This window comes from Osmerus mordax, chromosome 17 (assembly GCF_038355195.1).
Source record: "Osmerus mordax isolate fOsmMor3 chromosome 17, fOsmMor3.pri, whole genome shotgun sequence".
In the NCBI taxonomy this organism is placed as follows: Eukaryota; Metazoa; Chordata; class Actinopteri; order Osmeriformes; family Osmeridae; genus Osmerus; species Osmerus mordax.
The window spans coordinates 14,774,442-14,793,870 of NC_090066.1; the positions used below are offsets into that span (position 1 = coordinate 14,774,442).

The window sequence follows — 19,429 nt, forward strand, 5'->3', positions numbered from 1 at the left end:
ATGCTGCTAGCTCCCGTTTCGTTGCGTTCTTGACGTCCACTTGAATTTGCAGCGAAAAAAGCGCCTGGTGGCGTGGGCCAAACACGACCGGTTGTTTCACATTGACACGAGGTGGCGCCGAGGACACCACGTTTCCGTTGCTTCACATGGCGTCATTTGCCTGTTAGCTCAGTTGGTCAGAGCGTGGTGCTAATAACGCCTAGGTCACGGGTTCGATCTCCTTACGGGCCATTGAGAGCTTTTTGGAGGTATTTTCCATCCTTCCCTGCGTTTGTGGCTAGGCTTCGACATGCTACTGAAGACAGAGGTCTCTGTGCCGAAATAGCTCAGTTGGGAGAGCGTTAGACTGAAGATCTAAAGGTCCCTGGTTCGATCCCGGGTTGCGGCAAAGCTTTGCCATTACCAAAGTAGAGTCTACTCAAGGAAGTGGTTGACGGTGCGTTTTCTCAAAGGTCACGCCAAAGCACTGCTGACCGCTGACTGGTCAAAGAAATGCGCGACACGGGACGTACTGCATAAACTTGTCCCTTTTAAATATCTGAGGTGAGAGCGCAGCGCTGTGCACCAGTGGCCTGTGTTTTCCCTCCATTGGATGAAATGTCAAGCCGCAAAACGCCCCCGCCGATTGAGGATTTGGAGACGTTCCTGTGCTTGCCGCTAAAAGGACGACAGGAGAGAGTGGCTTGTGTCGCGATGAAGATGACGACCAGCTGCATCGAGGGGGTGCTGTCTGCGTTGGGAGATAGACTGCAGAACGTGCAGCGGAGCTGTACTTTAGGGGAAACTGCCAAAAGACGAAAAAAAAAGAAGACGGTATTGGACAATGCTGGCGTCTATCCCGCTACCTCTTGCATGATAAGCGAACGCCGTACCATTTCGGCAGTGCACCTTGGAGTCTCGGAATGCTGCTAGCTCCCGTTTCGTTGCGTTCTTGACATCCACTTGAATTTGCAGCGAAAAAAGCGCCTGGTGGCGTGGGCCAAACACGACCGGTTGTTTAACGCCGACATGAGGTGGCGCCGAGGACACCCCGTTTCCGTTGCTTCACATGCCGTCATTGGCCTGTTAGCTCAGTTGGTCAGAGCGTGGTGCTAATAACGCCAAGGTCACGGGTTCGATCCCCTTACGGGGCACTGAGAGCTTTTTGGAGGTCTTTTCCTTCCTTCCCCGCGTTTGTGGCCAGACTTCGACATGCTACTGAAGACAGAGGTCTCTGTGCCGAAATAGCTCAGTTGGGAGAGCGTTAGACTGAAGATCTAAAGGTCCCTGGTTCGATCCCGGGTTTCGGCAAAGCTTTGGCGTCTCCAAAGCAGAGTCTACTCAAGGAAGTGGTTGACGGTGCGTTTTCTCAAAGTCACGCCAAAGCACTGCTGACCGCTGACTGGTCAAAGAAATGCGCGACACGGGACGTACTGCATAAACTTGTCCCTTTTAAATATCTGAGGTGAGAGCGCAGCGCTGTGCACCAGTGGGCCGTGTTTTCCCTCCATTGGATGAAATGTCAAGCCGCAAAACGCCCCCGCCGATTGAGGATTTGGAGACGTTCCTGTGCTTGCCGCTAAAAGGACGACAGGAGAGAGTGGCTTGTGTCGCGATGAAGATGACGACCAGCTGCATCGACGGGGTGCTGTCTGCGTTGGGAGATAGACTGCAGAACGTGCAGCGGAGCTGTACTTTAGGGGAAACTGCCAAAAGACGAAAAAAAAGAAGACGGTATTGGACAATGCTGGCGTCTATCCCGCTACCTCTTGCATGATAAGCGAACGCCGTACCATTTCGGCAGTGCACCTTGGAGTCTCGGAATGCTGCTAGCTCCCGTTTCGTTGCGTTCTTGACATCCACTTGAATTTGCAGCGAAAAAAGCGCCTGGTGGCGTGGGCCAAACACGACCGGTTGTTTAACGCCGACATGAGGTGGCGCCGAGGACACCCCGTTTCCGTTGCTTCACATGTCGTCATTGGCCTGTTAGCTCAGTTGGTCAGAGCGTGGTGCTAATAACGCCAAGGTCACGGGTTCGATCCCCTTACGGGCCACTGAGAGCTTTTTGGAGGTCTTTTCCTTCCTTCCCCGCGTTTGTGGCCAGACTTCGACATGCTACTGAAGACAGAGGTCTCTGTGCCGAAATAGCTCAGTTGGGAGAGCGTTAGACTGAAGATCTAAAGGTCCCTGGTTCGATCCCGGGTTTCGGCAAAGCTTTGGCGTCTCCAAAGTAGAGTCTACTCAAGGAAGTGGTTGACGGTGCGTTTTCTCAAAGGTCACGCCAAAGCACTGCTGACCGCTGACTGGTCAAAGAAATGCGCGACACGGGACGTACTGCATAAACTTGTCCCTTTTAAATATCTGAGGTGAGAGTGCAGCGCTGTGCACCAGTGGGCCGTGTTTTCCCTCCATTGGATGAAATGTCAAGCCGCAAAACGCCCCCGCCGATTGAGGATTTGGAGACGTTCCTGTGCTTGCCGCTAAAAGGACGACAGGAGAGAGTGGCTTGTGTCGCGATGAAGATGACGACCAGCTGCATCGAGGGGGTGCTGTCTGCGTTGGGAGATAGACTGCAGAACGTGCAGCGGAGCTGTACTTTAGGGGAAACTGCCAAAAGACGAAAAAAAAAGAAGACGGTATTGGACAATGCTGGCGTCTATCCCGCTACCTCTTGCATGATAAGCGAACGCCGTACCATTTCGGCAGTGCACCTTGGAGTCTCGGAATGCTGCTAGCTCCCGTTTCGTTGCGTTCTTGACATCCACTTGAATTTGCAGCGAAAAAAGCGCCTGGTGGCGTGGGCCAAACACGACCGGTTGTTTCACGCCGACACGAGGTGGCGCCGAGGACACCACGTTTCCGTTGCTTCACAAGGCGTCATTGGCCTGTTACCTCAGTTGGTCAGAGCGTGGTGCTAATAAAGCCAAGGTCACGGGTTCGATCCCCTTACGGGCTATTGAGAGCTTTTTGGAGGTCTTTTACTTCCTTCCCCGAGTTTGTGGCCAGGCTTCGACATGCTACTGAAGACAGTGGTCTCCGTGCCGAAATAGCTCAGTTGGGAGAGCGTTAGACTGAAGATCTAAAGGTCCCTGGTTCGATCCCGGGTTGCGGCAAAGCTTTGCCATTACCAAAGTAGAGTTTACTCAAGGAAGTGGTTGACGGTGCGTTTTCTCAAAGGTCACGCCAAAGCACTGCTGACCGCTGACTGGTCAAAGAAATGCGCGACACGGGACGTACTGCATAAACTTGTCCCTTTTAAATATCTGAGGTGAGAGCGCAGCGCTGTGCACCAGTGGCCCGTGTTTTCCCTCCATTGGATGAAATGTCAAGCCGTAAAACGCCCCCGCCGATTGAGGATTTGGAGACGTTCCTGTGCTTGCCGCTAAAAGGACGACAGGAGAGAGTGGCTTGTGTCGCGATGAAGATGACGACCAGCTGCATCGAGGGGGTGCTGTCTGCGTTGGGAGATAGACTGCAGAACGTGCAGCGGAGCTGTACTTTAGGGGAAACTGCCAAAAGACGAAAAAAAAAGAAGACGGTATTGGACAATGCTGGCGTCTATCCCGCTACCTCTTGCATGATAAGCGAACGCCGTACCATTTCGGCAGTGCACCTTGGAGTCTCGGAATGCTGCTAGCTCCCGTTTCGTTGCGTTCTTGACATCCACTTGAATTTGCAGCGAAAAAAGCGCCTGGTGGCGTGGGCCAAACACGACCGGTTGTTTAACGCCGACATGAGGTGGCGCCGAGGACACCCCGTTTCCGTTGCTTCACATGCCGTCATTGGCCTGTTAGCTCAGTTGGTCAGAGCGTGGTGCTAATAACGCCAAGGTCACGGGTTCGATCCCCTTACGGGCCACTGAGAGCTTTTTGGAGGTCTTTTCCTTCCTTCCCCGCGTTTGTGGCCAGACTTCGACATGCTACTGAAGACAGAGGTCTCTGTGCCGAAATAGCTCAGTTGGGAGAGCGTTAGACTGAAGATCTAAAGGTCCCTGGTTCGATCCCGGGTTTCGGCAAAGCTTTGGCGTCTCCAAAGTAGAGTCTACTCAAGGAAGTGGTTGACGGTGCGTTTTCTCAAAGGTCACGCCAAAGCACTGCTGACCGCTGACTGGTCAAAGAAATGCGCGACACGGGACGTACTGCATAAACTTGTCCCTTTTAAATATCTGAGGTGAGAGCGCAGCGCTGTGCACCAGTGGGCCGTGTTTTCCCTCCATTGGATGAAATGTCAAGCCGCAAAACGCCCCCGCCGATTGAGGATTTGGAGACGTTCCTGTGCTTGCCGCTAAAAGGACGACAGGAGAGAGTGGCTTGTGTCGCGATGAAGATGACGACCAGCTGCATCGAGGGGGTGCTGTCTGCGTTGGGAGATAGACTGCAGAACGTGCAGCGGAGCTGTACTTTAGGGGAAACTGCCAAAAGACGAAAAAAAAAGAAGACGGTATTGGACAATGCTGGCGTCTATCCCGCTACCTCTTGCATGATAAGCGAACGCCGTACCATTTCGGCAGTGCACCTTGGAGTCTCGGAATGCTGCTAGCTCCCGTTTCGTTGCGTTCTTGACATCCACTTGAATTTGCAGCGAAAAAAGCGCCTGGTGGCGTGGGCCAAACACGACCGGTTGTTTCACGCCGACACGAGGTGGCGCCGAGGACACCCCGTTTCCGTTGTTTCACATGCCGTCATTGGCCTGTTAGCTCAGTTGGTCAGAGCGTGGTGCTAATAACGCCAAGGTCACGGGTTCGATCCCCTTACGGGCCACTGAGAGCTTTTTGGAGGTCTTTTCCTTCCTTCCCCGCGTTTGTGGCCAGGCTTCGACATGCTACTGAAGACAGAGGTCTCTGTGCCGAAATAGCTCAGTTGGGAGAGTGTTAGACTGAAGATCTAAAGGTCCCTGGTTCGATCCCGGGTTTCGGCAAAGCTTTGGCGTCTCCAAAGTAGAGTCTACTCAAGGAAGTGGTTGACGGTGCGTTTTCTCAAAGGTCACGCCAAAGCACTGCTGACCGCTGACTGGTCAAAGAAATGCACGACACGGGACGTACTGCATAAACTTGTCCCTTTTAAATATCTGAGGTGAGAGCGCAGCGCTGTGCACCAGTGGGCCGTGTTTTCCCTCCATTGGATAAAATGTCAAGCCGCAAAACGCCCCCGATTGAGGATTTGGAGACATTCCTGTGCTTGCCGCTAAAAGGACGACAGGAGAGAGTGGCTTGTGTCGCGATGAAGATGACGACCAGCTGCATCGAGGGGGTGCTGTCTGCGTTGGGAGATAGACTGCATAACGTGCAGCGGAGCTGTACTTTAAGGGAAACTGCCAAAAGACATAAAAAAAATAAGACGGTATTGGACCATGCTGGCGTCTATCCCGCTACCTCTTGCATGATAAGCGAACGCCGTACCATTTCGGCAGTGCACCTTGGAGTCTCGGAATGCTGCTAGCTCCCGTTTCGTTGCGTTCTTGACATCCACTTGAATTTGCAGCGAAAAAAGCGCCTGGTGGCGTGGGCCAAACACGACCGGTTGTTTCACGCCGACACGAGGTGGGGCCGAGGACACCCCGTTTCCGTTGCTTCACATGCCGTCATTGGCCTGTTAGCTCAGTTGGTCAGAGCGTGGTGCTAATAACGCCAAGGTCACAGGTTCGATCTCCTTACGGGCCATTGAGAGCTTTTTGGAGGTCTTTTCCTTCCTTCCCCGCGTTTGTGGCCAGGCTTCGCCATGCTACTGAAGACAGTGGTCTCCGTGCCGAAATAGCTCAGTTGGGAGAGCGTTAGACTGAAGATCTAAAGGTCCCTGGTTCGATCCCCGGTTTCGGCAAAGCTTTGCCGTCTCCAAAGTAGAGTCTACTCAAGGAAGTGGTTGACGGTGCGTTTTCTCAAAGGTCACGCCAAAGCACTGCTGACCGCTGACTGGTCAAAGAAATGCGCGACACGGGACGTACTGCATAAACTTGTTCCTTTTAAATATCTGAGGTGAGAGAGCAGCGCTGTGCACCAGTGGCCCGTGTTTTCCCTCCATTGGATGAAATGTCAAGCCGCAAAACGCCCCCGCCGATTGAGGATTTGGAGACGTTCCTGTGCTTGCCGCTAAAAGGACGACAGGAGAGAGTGGCTTGTGTCGCGATGAAGATGACGACCAGCTGCATCGAGGGGGTGCTGTCTGCGTTGGGAGATAGACTGCAGAACGTGCAGCGGAGCTGTACTTTAGGGGAAACTGCCAAAAGACGAAAAAAAAAGAAGACGGTATTGGACAATGCTGGCGTCTATCCCGCTACCTCTTGCATGATAAGCGAACGCCGTACCATTTCGGCAGTGCACCTTGGAGTCTCGGAATGCTGCTAGCTCCCGTTTCGTTGCTTTCTTGACATCCACTTGAATTTGCAGCAAAAAAAGCACCTGGTGGCGTGGGTCAAACACGACCGGTTGTTTCACGCCGACACGAGGTGGCGCCGAGGACACCCCGTTTCCGTTGTTTCACATGCCGTCATTGGCCTGTTAGCTCAGTTGGTCAGAGCGTGGTGCTAATAACGCCAAGGTCACGGGTTCGATCCCCTTAAGGGCCACTGAGAGCTTTTTGGAGGTCTTTTCCTTCCTTCCCCGCGTTTGTGGCCAGGCTTCGACATGCTACTGAAGACAGAGGTCTCTGTGCCGAAATAGCTCAGTTGGGAGAGCGTTAGACTGAAGATCTAAAGGTCCCTGGTTCGATCCCGGGTTTCGGCAAAGCTTTGGCGCCTCCAAAGTAGAGTCTACTCAAGGAAGTGGTTGACGGTGCGTTTTCTCAAAGGTCACGCCAAAGCACTGCTGACCGCTGACTGGTCAAAGAAATGCACGACACGGGACGTACTGCATAAACTTGTTCCTTTTAAATATCTGAGGTGAGAGAGCAGCGCTGTGCACCAGTGGCCCGTGTTTTCCCTCCATTGGATGAAATGTCAAGCCGCAAAACGCCCCCGCCGATTGAGGATTTGGAGACGTTCCTGTGCTTGCCGCTAAAAGAACGACAGGAGAGAGTGGCTTGTGTCGCGATGAAGATGACGACCAGCTGCATCGAGGGGGTGCTGTCTGCGTTGGGAGATAGACTGCAGAACGTGCAGCGGAGCTGTACTTTAGGGGAAAATGTCAAAAGACAACAAAAAAAAGAAGACGGTATTGGACAATGCTGGCGTCTATCCCGCTACCTCTTGCATGATAAGCGAACGCCGTACCATTTCGGCAGTGCACCTTGGAGTCTCGGAATGCTGCTAGCTCCCGTTTCATTGCGTTCTTGACATCCACTTGAATTTGCAGCGAAAAAAGCGCCTGGTGGCGTGGGCCAAACACGACCGGTTGTTTCACGCCGACACGAGGTGGCGCCGAGGACACCCCGTTTCCGTTGTCTCTCATGCCGTCATTGGCCTGTTAGCTCAGTTGGTCAGAGCGTGGTGCTAATAACGCCAAGGTCACGGGTTCGATCCCCTTACGGGCCACTGAGAGCTTTTTGGAGGTCTTTTCCTTCCTTCCCCGCGTTTGTGGCCAGGCTTCGACATGCTACTGAAGACAGAGGTCTCTGTGCCGAAATAGCTCAGTTGGGAGAGTGTTAGACTGAAGATCTAAAGGTCCCTGGTTCGATCCCGGGTTTCGGCAAAGCTTTGGCGTCTCCAAAGTAGAGTCTACTCAAGGAAGTGGTTGACGGTGCGTTTTCTCAAAGGTCACGCCAAAGCACTGCTGACCGCTGACTGGTCAAAGAAATGCACGACACGGGACGTACTGCATAAACTTGTCCCTTTTAAATATCTGAGGTGAGAGCGCAGCGCTGTGCACCAGTGGGCCGTGTTTTCCCTCCATTGGATAAAATGTCAAGCCGCAAAACGCCCCCGATTGAGGATTTGGAGACGTTCCTGTGCTTGCCGCTAAAAGGACGACAGGAGAGAGTGGCTTGTGTCGCGATGAAGATGACGACCAGCTGCATCGAGGGGGTGCTGTCTGCGTTGGGAGATAGACTGCATAACGTGCAGTGGAGCTGTACTTTAAGGGAAACTGCCAAAAGACATAAAAAAAATAAGACGGTATTGGACCATGCTGGCGTCTATCCCGCTACCTCTTGCATGATAAGCGAACGCCGTACCATTTCGGCAGTGCACCTTGGAGTCTCGGAATGCTGCTAGCTCCCGTTTCGTTGCGTTCTTGACATCCACTTGAATTTGCAGCGAAAAAAGCGCCTGGTGGCGTGGGCCAAACACGACCGGTTGTTTCACGCCGACACGAGGTGGGGCCGAGGACACCCCGTTTCCGTTGCTTCACATGCCGTCATTGGCCTGTTAGCTCAGTTGGTCAGAGCGTGGTGCTAATAACGCCAAGGTCACAGGTTCGATCTCCTTACGGGCCATTGAGAGCTTTTTGGAGGTCTTTTCCTTCCTTCCCCGCGTTTGTGGCCAGGCTTCGCCATGCTACTGAAGACAGTGGTCTCCGTGCCGAAATAGCTCAGTTGGTAGAGCGTTAGACTGAAGATCTAAAGGTCCCTGGTTCGATCCCCGGTTTCGGCAAAGCTTTGCCGTCTCCAAAGTAGAGTCTACTCAAGGAAGTGGTTGACGGTGCGTTTTCTCAAAGGTCACGCCAAAGCACTGCTGACCGCTGACTGGTCAAAGAAATGCGCGACACGGGACGTACTGCATAAACTTGTCCCTTTTAAATATCTGAGGTGAGAGCGCAGCGCTGTGCACCAGTGGGCCGTGTTTTCCCTCCATTGGATGAAATGTCAAGCCGCAAAACGCCCCCGATTGAGGATTTGGAGACGTTCCTGTGCTTGCCGCTAAAAGGACGACAGGAGAGAGTGGCTTGTGTCGCGATGAAGATGACGACCAGCTGCATCGAGGGGGTGCTGTCTGCGTTGGGAGATAGACTGCAGAACGTGCAGCGGAGCTGTACTTTAGGGGAAACTGCCAAAAGACAACAAAAAAAATAAGACGGTATTGGACAATGCTGGCGTCTATCCCGCTACCTCTTGCATGATAATCGAACGCCGTACCATTTCGGCAGTGCACCTTGGAGTCTCGGAATGCTGCTAGCTCCCGTTTCGTTGCGTTCTTGACATCCACTTGAATTTGCAGCGAAAAAAGCGCCTGGTGGCGTGGGCCAAACACGACCGGTTGTTTCACGCCGACACGAGGTGGGGCCGAGGACACCCCGTTTCCGTTGCTTCACATGCCGTCATTGGCCTGTTAGCTCAGTTGGTCAGAGCGTGGTGCTAATAACACCAAGGTCACAGGTTCGATCTCCTTACGGGCCATTGAGAGCTTTTTGGAGGTCTTTTCCTTCCTTCCCCGCGTTTGTGGCCAGGCTTCGCCATGCTACTGAAGACAGTGGTCTCCGTGCCGAAATAGCTCAGTTGGGAGAGCGTTAGACTGAAGATCTAAAGGTCCCTGGTTCGATCCCGGGTTTCGGCAAAGCTTTGCCGTCTCCAAAGGAGAGTCTACTCAAGGAAGTGGTTGACGGTGCGTTTTCTCAAAGGTCACGCCAAAGCACTGCTGACCGCTGACTGGTCAAAGAAATGCGCGACACGGGACGTACTGCATAAACTTGTCCCTTTTAAATATCTGAGGTGAGAGCGCAGCGCTGTGCACCAGTGGGCCGTGTTTTCCCTCCATTGGATGAAATGTCAAGCTGCAAAACGCCCCCGATTGAGGATTTGGAGACATTCCTGTGCTTGCCGCTAAAAGGACGACAGGAGAGAGTGGCTTGTGTCGCGATGAAGATGACGACCAGCTGCATCGAGGGGGTGCTGTCTGCGTTGGGAGATAGACTGCAGAACGTGCAGCGGAGCTGTACTTTAGGGGAAACTGCCAAAAGACAAAAAAAAAAGAAGACGGTATTGGACAATGCTGGCGTCTATCCCGCTACCTCTTGCATGATAAGCGAACGCCGTACCATTTCGGCAGTTCACCTTGGAGTCTCGGAATGCTGTTAGCTCCCGTTTCGTTGCTTTCTTGACATCCACTTGAATTTTTAGCGAAAAAAGCGCCTGGTGGCGTGGGCCAAACACGACCGGTTGTTTCACGCCGACACGAGGTGGCGCCGAGGACACCCCGTTTCCGTTGTTTCACATGCCGTCATTGGCCTGTTAGCTCAGTTGGTCAGAGCGTGGTGCTAATAACGCCAAGGTCACGGGTTCGATCCCGAGCATGTCCAGCTCCTCCACAAAGTCGGATAGCGAGCCTGGTGGGCGATAAAGAACAATTAAGCATGCTTTGATAGGATCAGTTAGCATCGCATAATGGTGTTCAAATGATTTGGTAGTAACAGGGAGTGGTGTAGATGTGTATTTAATATGTGGGGAAAGAAGCAACCCTGTCCCACCACCACATGCCGTCATTGGCCTGTTAGCTCAGTTGGTCAGAGCGTGGTGCTAATAAAGCCAAGGTCACGGGTTCGATCCCCTTACGGGCCACTGAGAGCTTTTTGGAGGTCTTTTCCTTCCTTCCACACGTTTGTGGCCAGGCTTCGCTATGCTACTGAAGACAGTGGTCTCCGTGCCGAAATAGCTCAGTTGGGAGAGCGTTAGACTGAAGATCTAAAGGTCCCTGGTTCGATCCCGGGTTTCGGCAAAGCTTTGGCGTCTCCAAAGTAGAGTCTACTTTGGAGAAGTGGTTGACGGTGCGTTTTCTCAAAGGTCACGCCAAAGCACTGCTGACCGCTGACTGGTCAAAGAAATGCGCGACACGGGACGTACTGCATAAACTTGTCCCTTTTAAATATCTGAGGTGAGAGCGCAGCGCTGTGCACCAGTGGCCCGTGTTTTCCCTCCATTGGATGAAATGTCAAGCCGCAAAACGCCCCCGCCGATTGAGGATTTGGAGACGTTCCTGTGCTTGCCGCTAAAAGGACGACAGGAGAGAGTGGCTTGTGTCGCGATGAAGATGACGACCAGCTGCATCGAGGGGGTGCTGTCTGCGTTGGGAGATAGACTGCAGAACGTGCAGCGGAGCTGTACTTTAGGGGAAACTGCCAAAAGACGAAAAAAAAAGAAGACGGTATTGGACAATGCTGGCGTCTATCCCGCTACCTCTTGCATGATAAGCGAACGCCGTACCATTTCGGCAGTGCACCTTGGAGTCTCGGAATGCTGCTAGCTCCCGTTTCGTTGCGTTCTTGACATCCACTTGAATTTGCAGCGAAAAAAGCGCCTGGTGGCGTGGGCCAAACACGACCGGTTGTTTCACGCCAACACGAGGTGGCGCCGAGGACACCCCGTTTCCGTTGCTTCACATGCCGTCATTGGCCTGTTAGCTCAGTTGGTCAGAGCATGGTGCTAATAACGCCAAGGTCACGGGTTCGATCTCCTTACGGGCCATTGAGAGCTTTTTGGAGGTCTTTTCCTTCCTTCCCCGCGTTTGTGGCTAGACTTCGACATGCTACTGAAGACAGAGGTCTCCGTGCTGAAGTAGCTCAGTTGGGAGAGTGTTAGACTGAAGATCTAAAGGTCCCTGGTTCGATCCAGGGTTTCGTCAAAACTTTGCCGTCTCCAAAGTAGAGTCTGCTCAAGGAAGTGGTTGACGGTGCGTTTTCTCAAAGGTCACGCCAAAGCACTGCTGACCGCTGACTGGTCAAAGAAATGCGCGACACGGGACGTACTGCATAAACTTGTCCCTTTTAAATATCTGAGGTGAGAGCGCAGCGCTGTGCACCAGTGGCCCGTGTTTTCCCTCCATTGGATGAAATGTCAAGCCGCAAAACGCCCCCGCCGATTGAGGATTTGGAGACGTTCCTGTGCTTGCCGCTAAAAGGACGACAGGAGAGAGTGGCTTGTGTCGCGATGAAGATGACGACCAGCTGCATCGAGGGGGTGCTGTCTGCGTTGGGAGATAGACTGCAGAACGTGCAGCGGAGCTGTACTTTAGGGGAAACTGCCAAAAGACGAAAAGGAAGACGGTATTGGACAATGCTGGCGTCTATCCCGCTACCTCTTGCATGATAAGCGAACGCCGTACCATTTCAGCAGTGCACCTTGGAGTCTCGGAATGCTGCTGGCTCCCGTTTCGTTGCTTTCTTGACATCCACTTGAATTTGCAGCGAAAAAAGCGCCTGGTGGCGTGGGCCAAACACGACCGGTTGTTTCACGCCGACACGAGGTGGCGCCGAGGACACCTCGTTTCCGTTCCTTCACATGCAGTCATTGGCCTGTTAGCTCAGTTGGTCAGAGCGTGGTGCTAATAACGCCAAGGTCACGGGTTCGATCCCCTTACGGGCCACTGAGAGCTTTTTGGAGGTCTTTTCCTTCCTTCCCCGCGTTTGTGACCAGGCTTCGACATGCTACTGAAGACAGAGGTGTCTCTGCCGAATTAGCTCAGTTGGGAGAGCGTTAGACTGAAGATCTAAAGGTCCCTGGTTCGATCCCGGGTTTCGGCAAAGCTTTGCCGTCTCCAAAGTAGAGTCTACTCAAGGAAGTGGTTGACGGTGTGTTTTCTCAAAGGTCACGCCAAAGCACTGCTGACCGCTGACTGGTCAAAGAAATGCGCGACACGGGACGTACTGCATAAACTTGTCCCTTTTAAATATCTGAGGTGAGAGCGCAGCGCTGTGCACCAGTGGCCCATGTTTTCCCTCCATTGGATGAAATGTCAAGCCGCAAAACGCCCCCGCCAATTGAGGATTTGGAGACGTTCCTGTGCTTGCCGCTAAAAGGACGACAGGAGAGAGTGGCTTGTGTCGCGATGAAGATGACGACCAGCTGCATCGAGGGGGTGCTGTCTGCGTTGGGAAATAGACTGCAGAACGTGCAGCGGAGCTGTACTTTAGGGGAAACTGCCAAAAGACGAAAAAGAAGAAGACGGTATTGGACAATGCTGGCGTCTATCCCGCTACCTCTTGCATGATAAGCGAACGCCGTACCATTTCGGCAGTGCACCTTGGAGTCTCGGAATGCTGCTAGCTCCCGTTTCGTTGCTTTCTTGACATCCACTTGAATTTGCAGCGAAAAAAGCGCCTGGTGGCGTGGGCCAAACACGACCGGTTGTTTCACGCCGACACGAGGTGGCGCCGAGGACACCACGTTTCCGTTGCTTCACAAGGCGTCATTGGCCTGTTAGCTCAGTTGGTCAGAGCGTGGTGCTAATAACGCCAAGGTCACGGGTTCGATCCCCTTACGGGCCATTGAGAGCTTTATGGAGGTCTTTTCCTTCCTTCCACGCGTTTGAGGCCAGGCTTCGCCATGCTACTGAAGACAGTGGTCTCCGTGCCGAAATAGCTCAGTTGGGAGAGCGTTAGACTGAAGATCTGAAGGTCCCTGGTTCGATCCCGGGTTTCGGCAAAGCTTTGCCGTCTCCAAAGTAGAGTCTACTCAAGGAAGTGGTTGACGGTGTGTTTTCTCAAAGGTCACGCCAAAGCACTGCTGACCGCTGACTGGTCAAAGAAATGCGCGACACGGGACGTACTGCATAAACTTGTCCCTTTTAAATATCTGAGGTGAGAGCGCAGCGCTGTGCACCAGTGGCCCGTGTTTTCCCTCCATTGGATGAAATGTCAAGCCGCAAAACGCCCCCGCCGATTGAGGATTTGGAGACGTTCCTGTGCTTGCCGCTAAAAGGACGACAGGAGAGAGTGGCTTGTGTCGCGATGAAGATGACGACCAGCTGCATCGAGGGGGTGCTGTCTGCGTTGGGAGATAGACTGCAGAACGTGCAGCGGAGCTGTACTTTAGGGGAAACTGCCAAAAGACGAAAAAAAAAGAAGACGGTATTGGACAATGCTGGCGTCTATCCCGCTACCTCTTGCATGATAAGCGAACGCCGTACCATTTCGGCAGTGCACCTTGGAGTCTCGGAATGCTGCTAGCTCCCGTTTCGTTGCTTTCTTGACATCCACTTGAATTTGCAGCGAAAAAAGCACCTGGTGGCGTGGGTCAAACACGACCGGTTGTTTCACGCCGACACGAGGTGGCGCCGAGGACACCCCGTTTCCGTTGTTTCACATGCCGTCATTGGCCTGTTAGCTCAGTTGGTCAGAGCGTGGTGCTAATAACGCCAAGGTCACGGGTTCGATCCCCTTAAGGGCCACTGAGAGCTTTTTGGAGGTCTTTTCCTTCCTTCCCCGCGTTTGTGGCCAGGCTTCGACATGCTACTGAAGACAGAGGTCTCTGTGCCGAAATAGCTCAGTTGGGAGAGCGTTAGACTGAAGATCTAAAGGTCCCTGGTTCGATCCCGGGTTTCGGCAAAGCTTTGGCGCCTCCAAAGTAGAGTCTACTCAAGGAAGTGGTTGACGGTGCGTTTTCTCAAAGGTCACGCCAAAGCACTGCTGACCGCTGACTGGTCAAAGAAATGCACGACACGGGACGTACTGCATAAACTTGTTCCTTTTAAATATCTGAGGTGAGAGAGCAGCGCTGTGCACCAGTGGCCCGTGTTTTCCCTCCATTGGATGAAATGTCAAGCCGCAAAACGCCCCCGCCGATTGAGGATTTGGAGACGTTCCTGTGCTTGCCGCTAAAAGAACGACAGGAGAGAGTGGCTTGTGTCGCGATGAAGATGACGACCAGCTGCATCGAGGGGGTGCGGTCTGCGTTGGGAGATAGACTGCAGAACGTGCAGCGGAGCTGTACTTTAGGGGAAAATGTCAAAAGACAACAAAAAAAAGAAGACGGTATTGGACAATGCTGGCGTCTATCCCGCTACCTCTTGCATGATAAGCGAACGCCGTACCATTTCGGCAGTGCACCTTGGAGTCTCGGAATGCTGCTAGCTCCCGTTTCATTGCGTTCTTGACATCCACTTGAATTTGCAGCGAAAAAAGCGCCTGGTGGCGTGGGCCAAACACGACCGGTTGTTTCACGCCGACACGAGGTGGCGCCGGGGACACCCCGTTTCCGTTGTCTCTCATGCCGTCATTGGCCTGTTAGCTCAGTTGGTCAGAGCGTGGTGCTAATAACGCCAAGGTCACGGGTTCGATCCCCTTACGGGCCACTGAGAGCTTTTTGGAGGTCTTTTCCTTCCTTCCCCGCGTTTGTGGCCAGGCTTCGACATGCTACTGAAGACAGAGGTCTCTGTGCCGAAATAGCTCAGTTGGGAGAGTGTTAGACTGAAGATCTAAAGGTCCCTGGTTCGATCCCGGGTTTCGGCAAAGCTTTGGCGTCTCCAAAGTAGAGTCTACTCAAGGAAGTGGTTGACGGTGCGTTTTCTCAAAGGTCACGCCAAAGCACTGCTGACCGCTGACTGGTCAAAGAAATGCACGACACGGGACGTACTGCATAAACTTGTCCCTTTTAAATATCTGAGGTGAGAGCGCAGCGCTGTGCACCAGTGGGCCGTGTTTTCCCTCCATTGGATAAAATGTCAAGCCGCAAAACGCCCCCGATTGAGGATTTGGAGACATTCCTGTGCTTGCCGCTAAAAGGACGACAGGAGAGAGTGGCTTGTGTCGCGATGAAGATGACGACCAGCTGCATCGAGGGGGTGCTGTCTGCGTTGGGAGATAGACTGCATAACGTGCAGCGGAGCTGTACTTTAAGGGAAACTGCCAAAAGACATAAAAAAAATAAGACGGTATTGGACCATGCTGGCGTCTATCCCGCTACCTCTTGCATGATAAGCGAACGCCGTACCATTTCGGCAGTGCACCTTGGAGTCTCGGAATGCTGCTAGCTCCCGTTTCGTTGCGTTCTTGACATCCACTTGAATTTGCAGCGAAAAAAGCGCCTGGTGGCGTGGGCCAAACACGACCGGTTGTTTCACGCCGACACGAGGTGGGGCCGAGGACACCCCGTTTCCGTTGCTTCACATGCCGTCATTGGCCTGTTAGCTCAGTTGGTCAGAGCGTGGTGCTAATAACGCCAAGGTCACAGGTTCGATCTCCTTACGGGCCATTGAGAGCTTTTTGGAGGTCTTTTCCTTCCTTCCCCGCGTTTGTGGCCAGGCTTCGCCATGCTACTGAAGACAGTGGTCTCCGTGCCGAAATAGCTCAGTTGGGAGAGCGTTAGACTGAAGATCTAAAGGTCCCTGGTTCGATCCCCGGTTTCGGCAAAGCTTTGCCGTCTCCAAAGTAGAGTCTACTCAAGGAAGTGGTTGACGGTGCGTTTTCTCAAAGGTCACGCCAAAGCACTGCTGACCGCTGACTGGTCAAAGAAATGCGCGACACGGGACGTACTGCATAAACTTGTCCCTTTTAAATATCTGAGGTGAGAGCGCAGCGCTGTGCACCAGTGGGCCGTGTTTTCCCTCCATTGGATGAAATGTCAAGCCGCAAAACGCCCCCGATTGAGGATTTGGAGACATTCCTGTGCTTGCCGCTAAAAGGACGACAGGAGAGAGTGGCTTGTGTCGCGATGAAGATGACGACCAGCTGCATCGAGGGGGTGCTGTCTGCGTTGGGAGATAGACTGCAGAACGTGCAGCGGAGCTGTACTTTAGGGGAAACTGCCAAAAGACAACAAAAAAAATAAGACGGTATTGGACAATGCTGGCGTCTATCCCGCTACCTCTTGCATGATAATCGAACGCCGTACCATTTCGGCAGTGCACCTTGGAGTCTCGGAATGCTGCTAGCTCCCGTTTCGTTGCGTTCTTGACATCCACTTGAATTTGCAGCGAAAAAAGCGCCTGGTGGCGTGGGCCAAACACGACCGGTTGTTTCACGCCGACACGAGGTGGGGCCGAGGACACCCCGTTTCCGTTGCTTCACATGCCGTCATTGGCCTGTTAGCTCAGTTGGTCAGAGCGTGGTGCTAATAACACCAAGGTCACAGGTTCGATCTCCTTACGGGCCATTGAGAGCTTTTTGGAGGTCTTTTCCTTCCTTCCCCGCGTTTGTGGCCAGGCTTCGCCATGCTACTGAAGACAGTGGTCTCCGTGCCGAAATAGCTCAGTTGGGAGAGCGTTAGACTGAAGATCTAAAGGTCCCTGGTTCGATCCCGGGTTTCGGCAAAGCTTTGCCGTCTCCAAAGTAGAGTCTACTCAAGGAAGTGGTTGACGGTGCGTTTTCTCAAAGGTCACGCCAAAGCACTGCTGACCGCTGACTGGTCAAAGAAATGCGCGACACGGGACGTACTGCATAAACTTGTCCCTTTTAAATATCTGAGGTGAGAGCGCAGCGCTGTGCACCAGTGGGCCGTGTTTTCCCTCCATTGGATGAAATGTCAAGCTGCAAAACGCCCCCGATTGAGGATTTGGAGACATTCCTGTGCTTGCCGCTAAAAGGACGACAGGAGAGAGTGGCTTGTGTCGCGATGAAGATGACGACCAGCTGCATCGAGGGGGTGCTGTCTGCGTTGGGAGATAGACTGCAGAACGTGCAGCGGAGCTGTACTTTAGGGGAAACTGCCAAAAGACAAAAAAAAAAGAAGACGGTATTGGACAATGCTGGCGTCTATCCCGCTACCTCTTGCATGATAAGCGAACGCCGTACCATTTCGGCAGTTCACCTTGGAGTCTCGGAATGCTGTTAGCTCCCGTTTCGTTGCTTTCTTGACATCCACTTGAATTTTTAGCGAAAAAAGCGCCTGGTGGCGTGGGCCAAACACGACCGGTTGTTTCACGCCGACACGAGGTGGCGCCGAGGACACCCCGTTTCCGTTGTTTCACATGCCGTCATTGGCCTGTTAGCTCAGTTGGTCAGAGCGTGGTGCTAATAACGCCAAGGTCACGGGTTCGATCCCGAGCATGTCCAGCTCCTCCACAAAGTCGGATAGCGAGCCTGGTGGGCGATAAAGAACAATTAAGCATGCTTTGATAGGATCAGTTAGCATCGCATAATGGTGTTCAAATGATTTGGCAGTAACAGGGAGTGGTGTGGATGTGTATTTAATATGTGGGGAAAGAAGCAACCCTGTCCCACCACCACATGCCGTCATTGGCCTGTTAGCTCAGTTGGTCAGAGCGTGGTGCTAATAAAGCCAAGGTCACGGGTTCGATCCCCTTACGGGCCACTGAGAGCTTTTTGGAGGTCTTTTCCTTCCTTCCACACGTTTGTGGCCAGGCTTCGCTATGCTACTGAAGACAGTGGTCTCCGTGCCGAAATAGCTCAGTTGGGAGAGCGTTAGACTGAAGATCTAAAGGTCCCTGGTTCGATCCCGGGTTTCGGCAAAGCTTTGGCGTCTCCAAAGTAGAGTCTACTTTGGAGAAGTGGTTGACGGTGCGTTTTCTCAAAGGTCACGCCAAAGCACTGCTGACCGCTGACTGGTCAAAGAAATGCGCGACACGGGACGTACTGCATAAACTTGTCCCTTTTAAATATCTGAGGTGAGAGCGCAGCGCTGTGCACCAGTGGCCCGTGTTTTCCCTCCATTGGATGAAATGTCAAGCCGCAAAACGCCCCCGCCGATTGAGGATTTGGAGACGTTCCTGTGCTTGCCGCTAAAAGGACGACAGGAGAGAGTGGCTTGTGTCGCGATGAAGATGACGACCAGCTGCATCGAGGGGGTGCTGTCTGCGTTGGGAGATAGACTGCAGAACGTGCAGCGGAGCTGTACTTTAGGGGAAACTGCCAAAAGACGAAAAAAAAAGAAGACGGTATTGGACAATGCTGGCGTCTATCCCGCTACCTCTTGCATGATAAGCGAACGCCGTACCATTTCGGCAGTGCACCTTGGAGTCTCGGAATGCTGCTAGCTCCCGTTTCGTTGCGTTCTTGACATCCACTTGAATTTGTAGCGAAAAAAGCGCCTGGTGGCGTGGGCCAAACACGACCGGTTGTTTCACGCCAACACGAGGTGGCGCCGAGGACACCCCGTTTCCGTTGCTTCACATGCCGTCATTGGCCTGTTAGCTCAGTTGGTCAGAGCGTGGTGCTAATAACGCCAAGGTCACGGGTTCGATCTCCTTACGGGCCATTGAGAGCTTTTTGGAGGTCTTTTCCTTCCTTTCCCGCGTTTGTGGCTAGACTTCGACATGCTACTGAAGACAGAGGTCTCCGTGCTGAAGTAGCTCAGTTGGGAGAGTGTTAGACTGAAGATCTAAAGGTCCCTGGTTCGATCCAGGGTTTCGTCAAAACTTTGCCGTCTCCAAAGTAGAGTCTGCTCAAGGAAGTGGTTGACGGTGCGTTTTCTCAAAGGTCACGCCAAAGCACTGCTGACCGCTGACTGGTCAAAGAAATGCGCGACACGGGACGTACTGCATAAACTTGTCCCTTTTAAATATCTGAGGTGAGAGCGCAGCGCTGTGCACCAGTGGCCCGTGTTTTCCCTCCATTGGATGAAATGTCAAGCCGCAAAACGCCCCCGCCGATTGAGGATTTGGAGACGTTCCTGTGCTTGCCGCTAAAAGGACGACAGGAGAGAGTGGCTTGTGTCGCGATGAAGATGACGACCAGCTGCATCGAGGGGGTGCTGTCTGCGTTGGGAGATAGACTGCAGAACGTGCAGCGGAGCTGTACTTTAGGGGAAACTGCCAAAAGACGAAAAAAGAAGAAGACGGTATTGGACAATGCTGGCGTCTATCCCGCTACCTCTTGCATGATAAGCGAACGCCGTACCATTTCGGCAGTGCACCTTGG

General features: G+C 53.0%; 26 non-coding genes across 26 annotated transcripts; all 26 read left to right on the forward strand.

Annotated features, from left to right (window-relative positions):
- Positions 1-315: 315 nt before the first annotated feature.
- Positions 316-388, forward strand: trnaf-gaa (transfer RNA phenylalanine (anticodon GAA)). The gene has a single exon. It is a non-coding gene; the product is annotated as a tRNA-Phe (tRNA).
- Positions 389-1,217: 829 nt separating this feature from the next.
- On the forward strand, positions 1,218-1,290 carry trnaf-gaa (transfer RNA phenylalanine (anticodon GAA)). The gene has a single exon. It is a non-coding gene; the product is annotated as a tRNA-Phe (tRNA).
- A 669-nt stretch (positions 1,291-1,959) lies between these two features.
- trnai-aau (transfer RNA isoleucine (anticodon AAU)) lies at positions 1,960-2,033 on the forward strand. Its single transcript has one exon. It is a non-coding gene; the product is annotated as a tRNA-Ile (tRNA).
- An 84-nt stretch (positions 2,034-2,117) lies between these two features.
- Positions 2,118-2,190, forward strand: trnaf-gaa (transfer RNA phenylalanine (anticodon GAA)). Its single transcript has one exon. It is a non-coding gene; the product is annotated as a tRNA-Phe (tRNA).
- Positions 2,191-3,019: 829 nt separating this feature from the next.
- trnaf-gaa (transfer RNA phenylalanine (anticodon GAA)) lies at positions 3,020-3,092 on the forward strand. The gene has a single exon. It is a non-coding gene; the product is annotated as a tRNA-Phe (tRNA).
- Positions 3,093-3,763: 671 nt separating this feature from the next.
- Positions 3,764-3,837, forward strand: trnai-aau (transfer RNA isoleucine (anticodon AAU)). The gene has a single exon. It is a non-coding gene; the product is annotated as a tRNA-Ile (tRNA).
- Positions 3,838-3,921: 84 nt separating this feature from the next.
- Positions 3,922-3,994, forward strand: trnaf-gaa (transfer RNA phenylalanine (anticodon GAA)). The gene has a single exon. It is a non-coding gene; the product is annotated as a tRNA-Phe (tRNA).
- Positions 3,995-4,665: 671 nt separating this feature from the next.
- Positions 4,666-4,739, forward strand: trnai-aau (transfer RNA isoleucine (anticodon AAU)). Its single transcript has one exon. It is a non-coding gene; the product is annotated as a tRNA-Ile (tRNA).
- An 84-nt stretch (positions 4,740-4,823) lies between these two features.
- Positions 4,824-4,896, forward strand: trnaf-gaa (transfer RNA phenylalanine (anticodon GAA)). The gene has a single exon. It is a non-coding gene; the product is annotated as a tRNA-Phe (tRNA).
- An 826-nt stretch (positions 4,897-5,722) lies between these two features.
- On the forward strand, positions 5,723-5,795 carry trnaf-gaa (transfer RNA phenylalanine (anticodon GAA)). The gene has a single exon. It is a non-coding gene; the product is annotated as a tRNA-Phe (tRNA).
- An 829-nt stretch (positions 5,796-6,624) lies between these two features.
- On the forward strand, positions 6,625-6,697 carry trnaf-gaa (transfer RNA phenylalanine (anticodon GAA)). The gene has a single exon. It is a non-coding gene; the product is annotated as a tRNA-Phe (tRNA).
- Positions 6,698-7,369: 672 nt separating this feature from the next.
- trnai-aau (transfer RNA isoleucine (anticodon AAU)) lies at positions 7,370-7,443 on the forward strand. The gene has a single exon. It is a non-coding gene; the product is annotated as a tRNA-Ile (tRNA).
- Positions 7,444-7,527: 84 nt separating this feature from the next.
- Positions 7,528-7,600, forward strand: trnaf-gaa (transfer RNA phenylalanine (anticodon GAA)). The gene has a single exon. It is a non-coding gene; the product is annotated as a tRNA-Phe (tRNA).
- Positions 7,601-8,426: 826 nt separating this feature from the next.
- Positions 8,427-8,499, forward strand: trnaf-gaa (transfer RNA phenylalanine (anticodon GAA)). Its single transcript has one exon. It is a non-coding gene; the product is annotated as a tRNA-Phe (tRNA).
- An 827-nt stretch (positions 8,500-9,326) lies between these two features.
- Positions 9,327-9,399, forward strand: trnaf-gaa (transfer RNA phenylalanine (anticodon GAA)). The gene has a single exon. It is a non-coding gene; the product is annotated as a tRNA-Phe (tRNA).
- Positions 9,400-10,484: 1,085 nt separating this feature from the next.
- trnaf-gaa (transfer RNA phenylalanine (anticodon GAA)) lies at positions 10,485-10,557 on the forward strand. The gene has a single exon. It is a non-coding gene; the product is annotated as a tRNA-Phe (tRNA).
- A 1,570-nt stretch (positions 10,558-12,127) lies between these two features.
- On the forward strand, positions 12,128-12,201 carry trnai-aau (transfer RNA isoleucine (anticodon AAU)). The gene has a single exon. It is a non-coding gene; the product is annotated as a tRNA-Ile (tRNA).
- Positions 12,202-12,285: 84 nt separating this feature from the next.
- Positions 12,286-12,358, forward strand: trnaf-gaa (transfer RNA phenylalanine (anticodon GAA)). The gene has a single exon. It is a non-coding gene; the product is annotated as a tRNA-Phe (tRNA).
- A 670-nt stretch (positions 12,359-13,028) lies between these two features.
- On the forward strand, positions 13,029-13,102 carry trnai-aau (transfer RNA isoleucine (anticodon AAU)). Its single transcript has one exon. It is a non-coding gene; the product is annotated as a tRNA-Ile (tRNA).
- An 84-nt stretch (positions 13,103-13,186) lies between these two features.
- trnaf-gaa (transfer RNA phenylalanine (anticodon GAA)) lies at positions 13,187-13,259 on the forward strand. Its single transcript has one exon. It is a non-coding gene; the product is annotated as a tRNA-Phe (tRNA).
- Positions 13,260-14,088: 829 nt separating this feature from the next.
- trnaf-gaa (transfer RNA phenylalanine (anticodon GAA)) lies at positions 14,089-14,161 on the forward strand. Its single transcript has one exon. It is a non-coding gene; the product is annotated as a tRNA-Phe (tRNA).
- A 672-nt stretch (positions 14,162-14,833) lies between these two features.
- Positions 14,834-14,907, forward strand: trnai-aau (transfer RNA isoleucine (anticodon AAU)). Its single transcript has one exon. It is a non-coding gene; the product is annotated as a tRNA-Ile (tRNA).
- An 84-nt stretch (positions 14,908-14,991) lies between these two features.
- Positions 14,992-15,064, forward strand: trnaf-gaa (transfer RNA phenylalanine (anticodon GAA)). Its single transcript has one exon. It is a non-coding gene; the product is annotated as a tRNA-Phe (tRNA).
- An 826-nt stretch (positions 15,065-15,890) lies between these two features.
- trnaf-gaa (transfer RNA phenylalanine (anticodon GAA)) lies at positions 15,891-15,963 on the forward strand. The gene has a single exon. It is a non-coding gene; the product is annotated as a tRNA-Phe (tRNA).
- Positions 15,964-16,790: 827 nt separating this feature from the next.
- Positions 16,791-16,863, forward strand: trnaf-gaa (transfer RNA phenylalanine (anticodon GAA)). Its single transcript has one exon. It is a non-coding gene; the product is annotated as a tRNA-Phe (tRNA).
- Positions 16,864-17,948: 1,085 nt separating this feature from the next.
- trnaf-gaa (transfer RNA phenylalanine (anticodon GAA)) lies at positions 17,949-18,021 on the forward strand. The gene has a single exon. It is a non-coding gene; the product is annotated as a tRNA-Phe (tRNA).
- Positions 18,022-19,429: the final 1,408 nt, after the last annotated feature.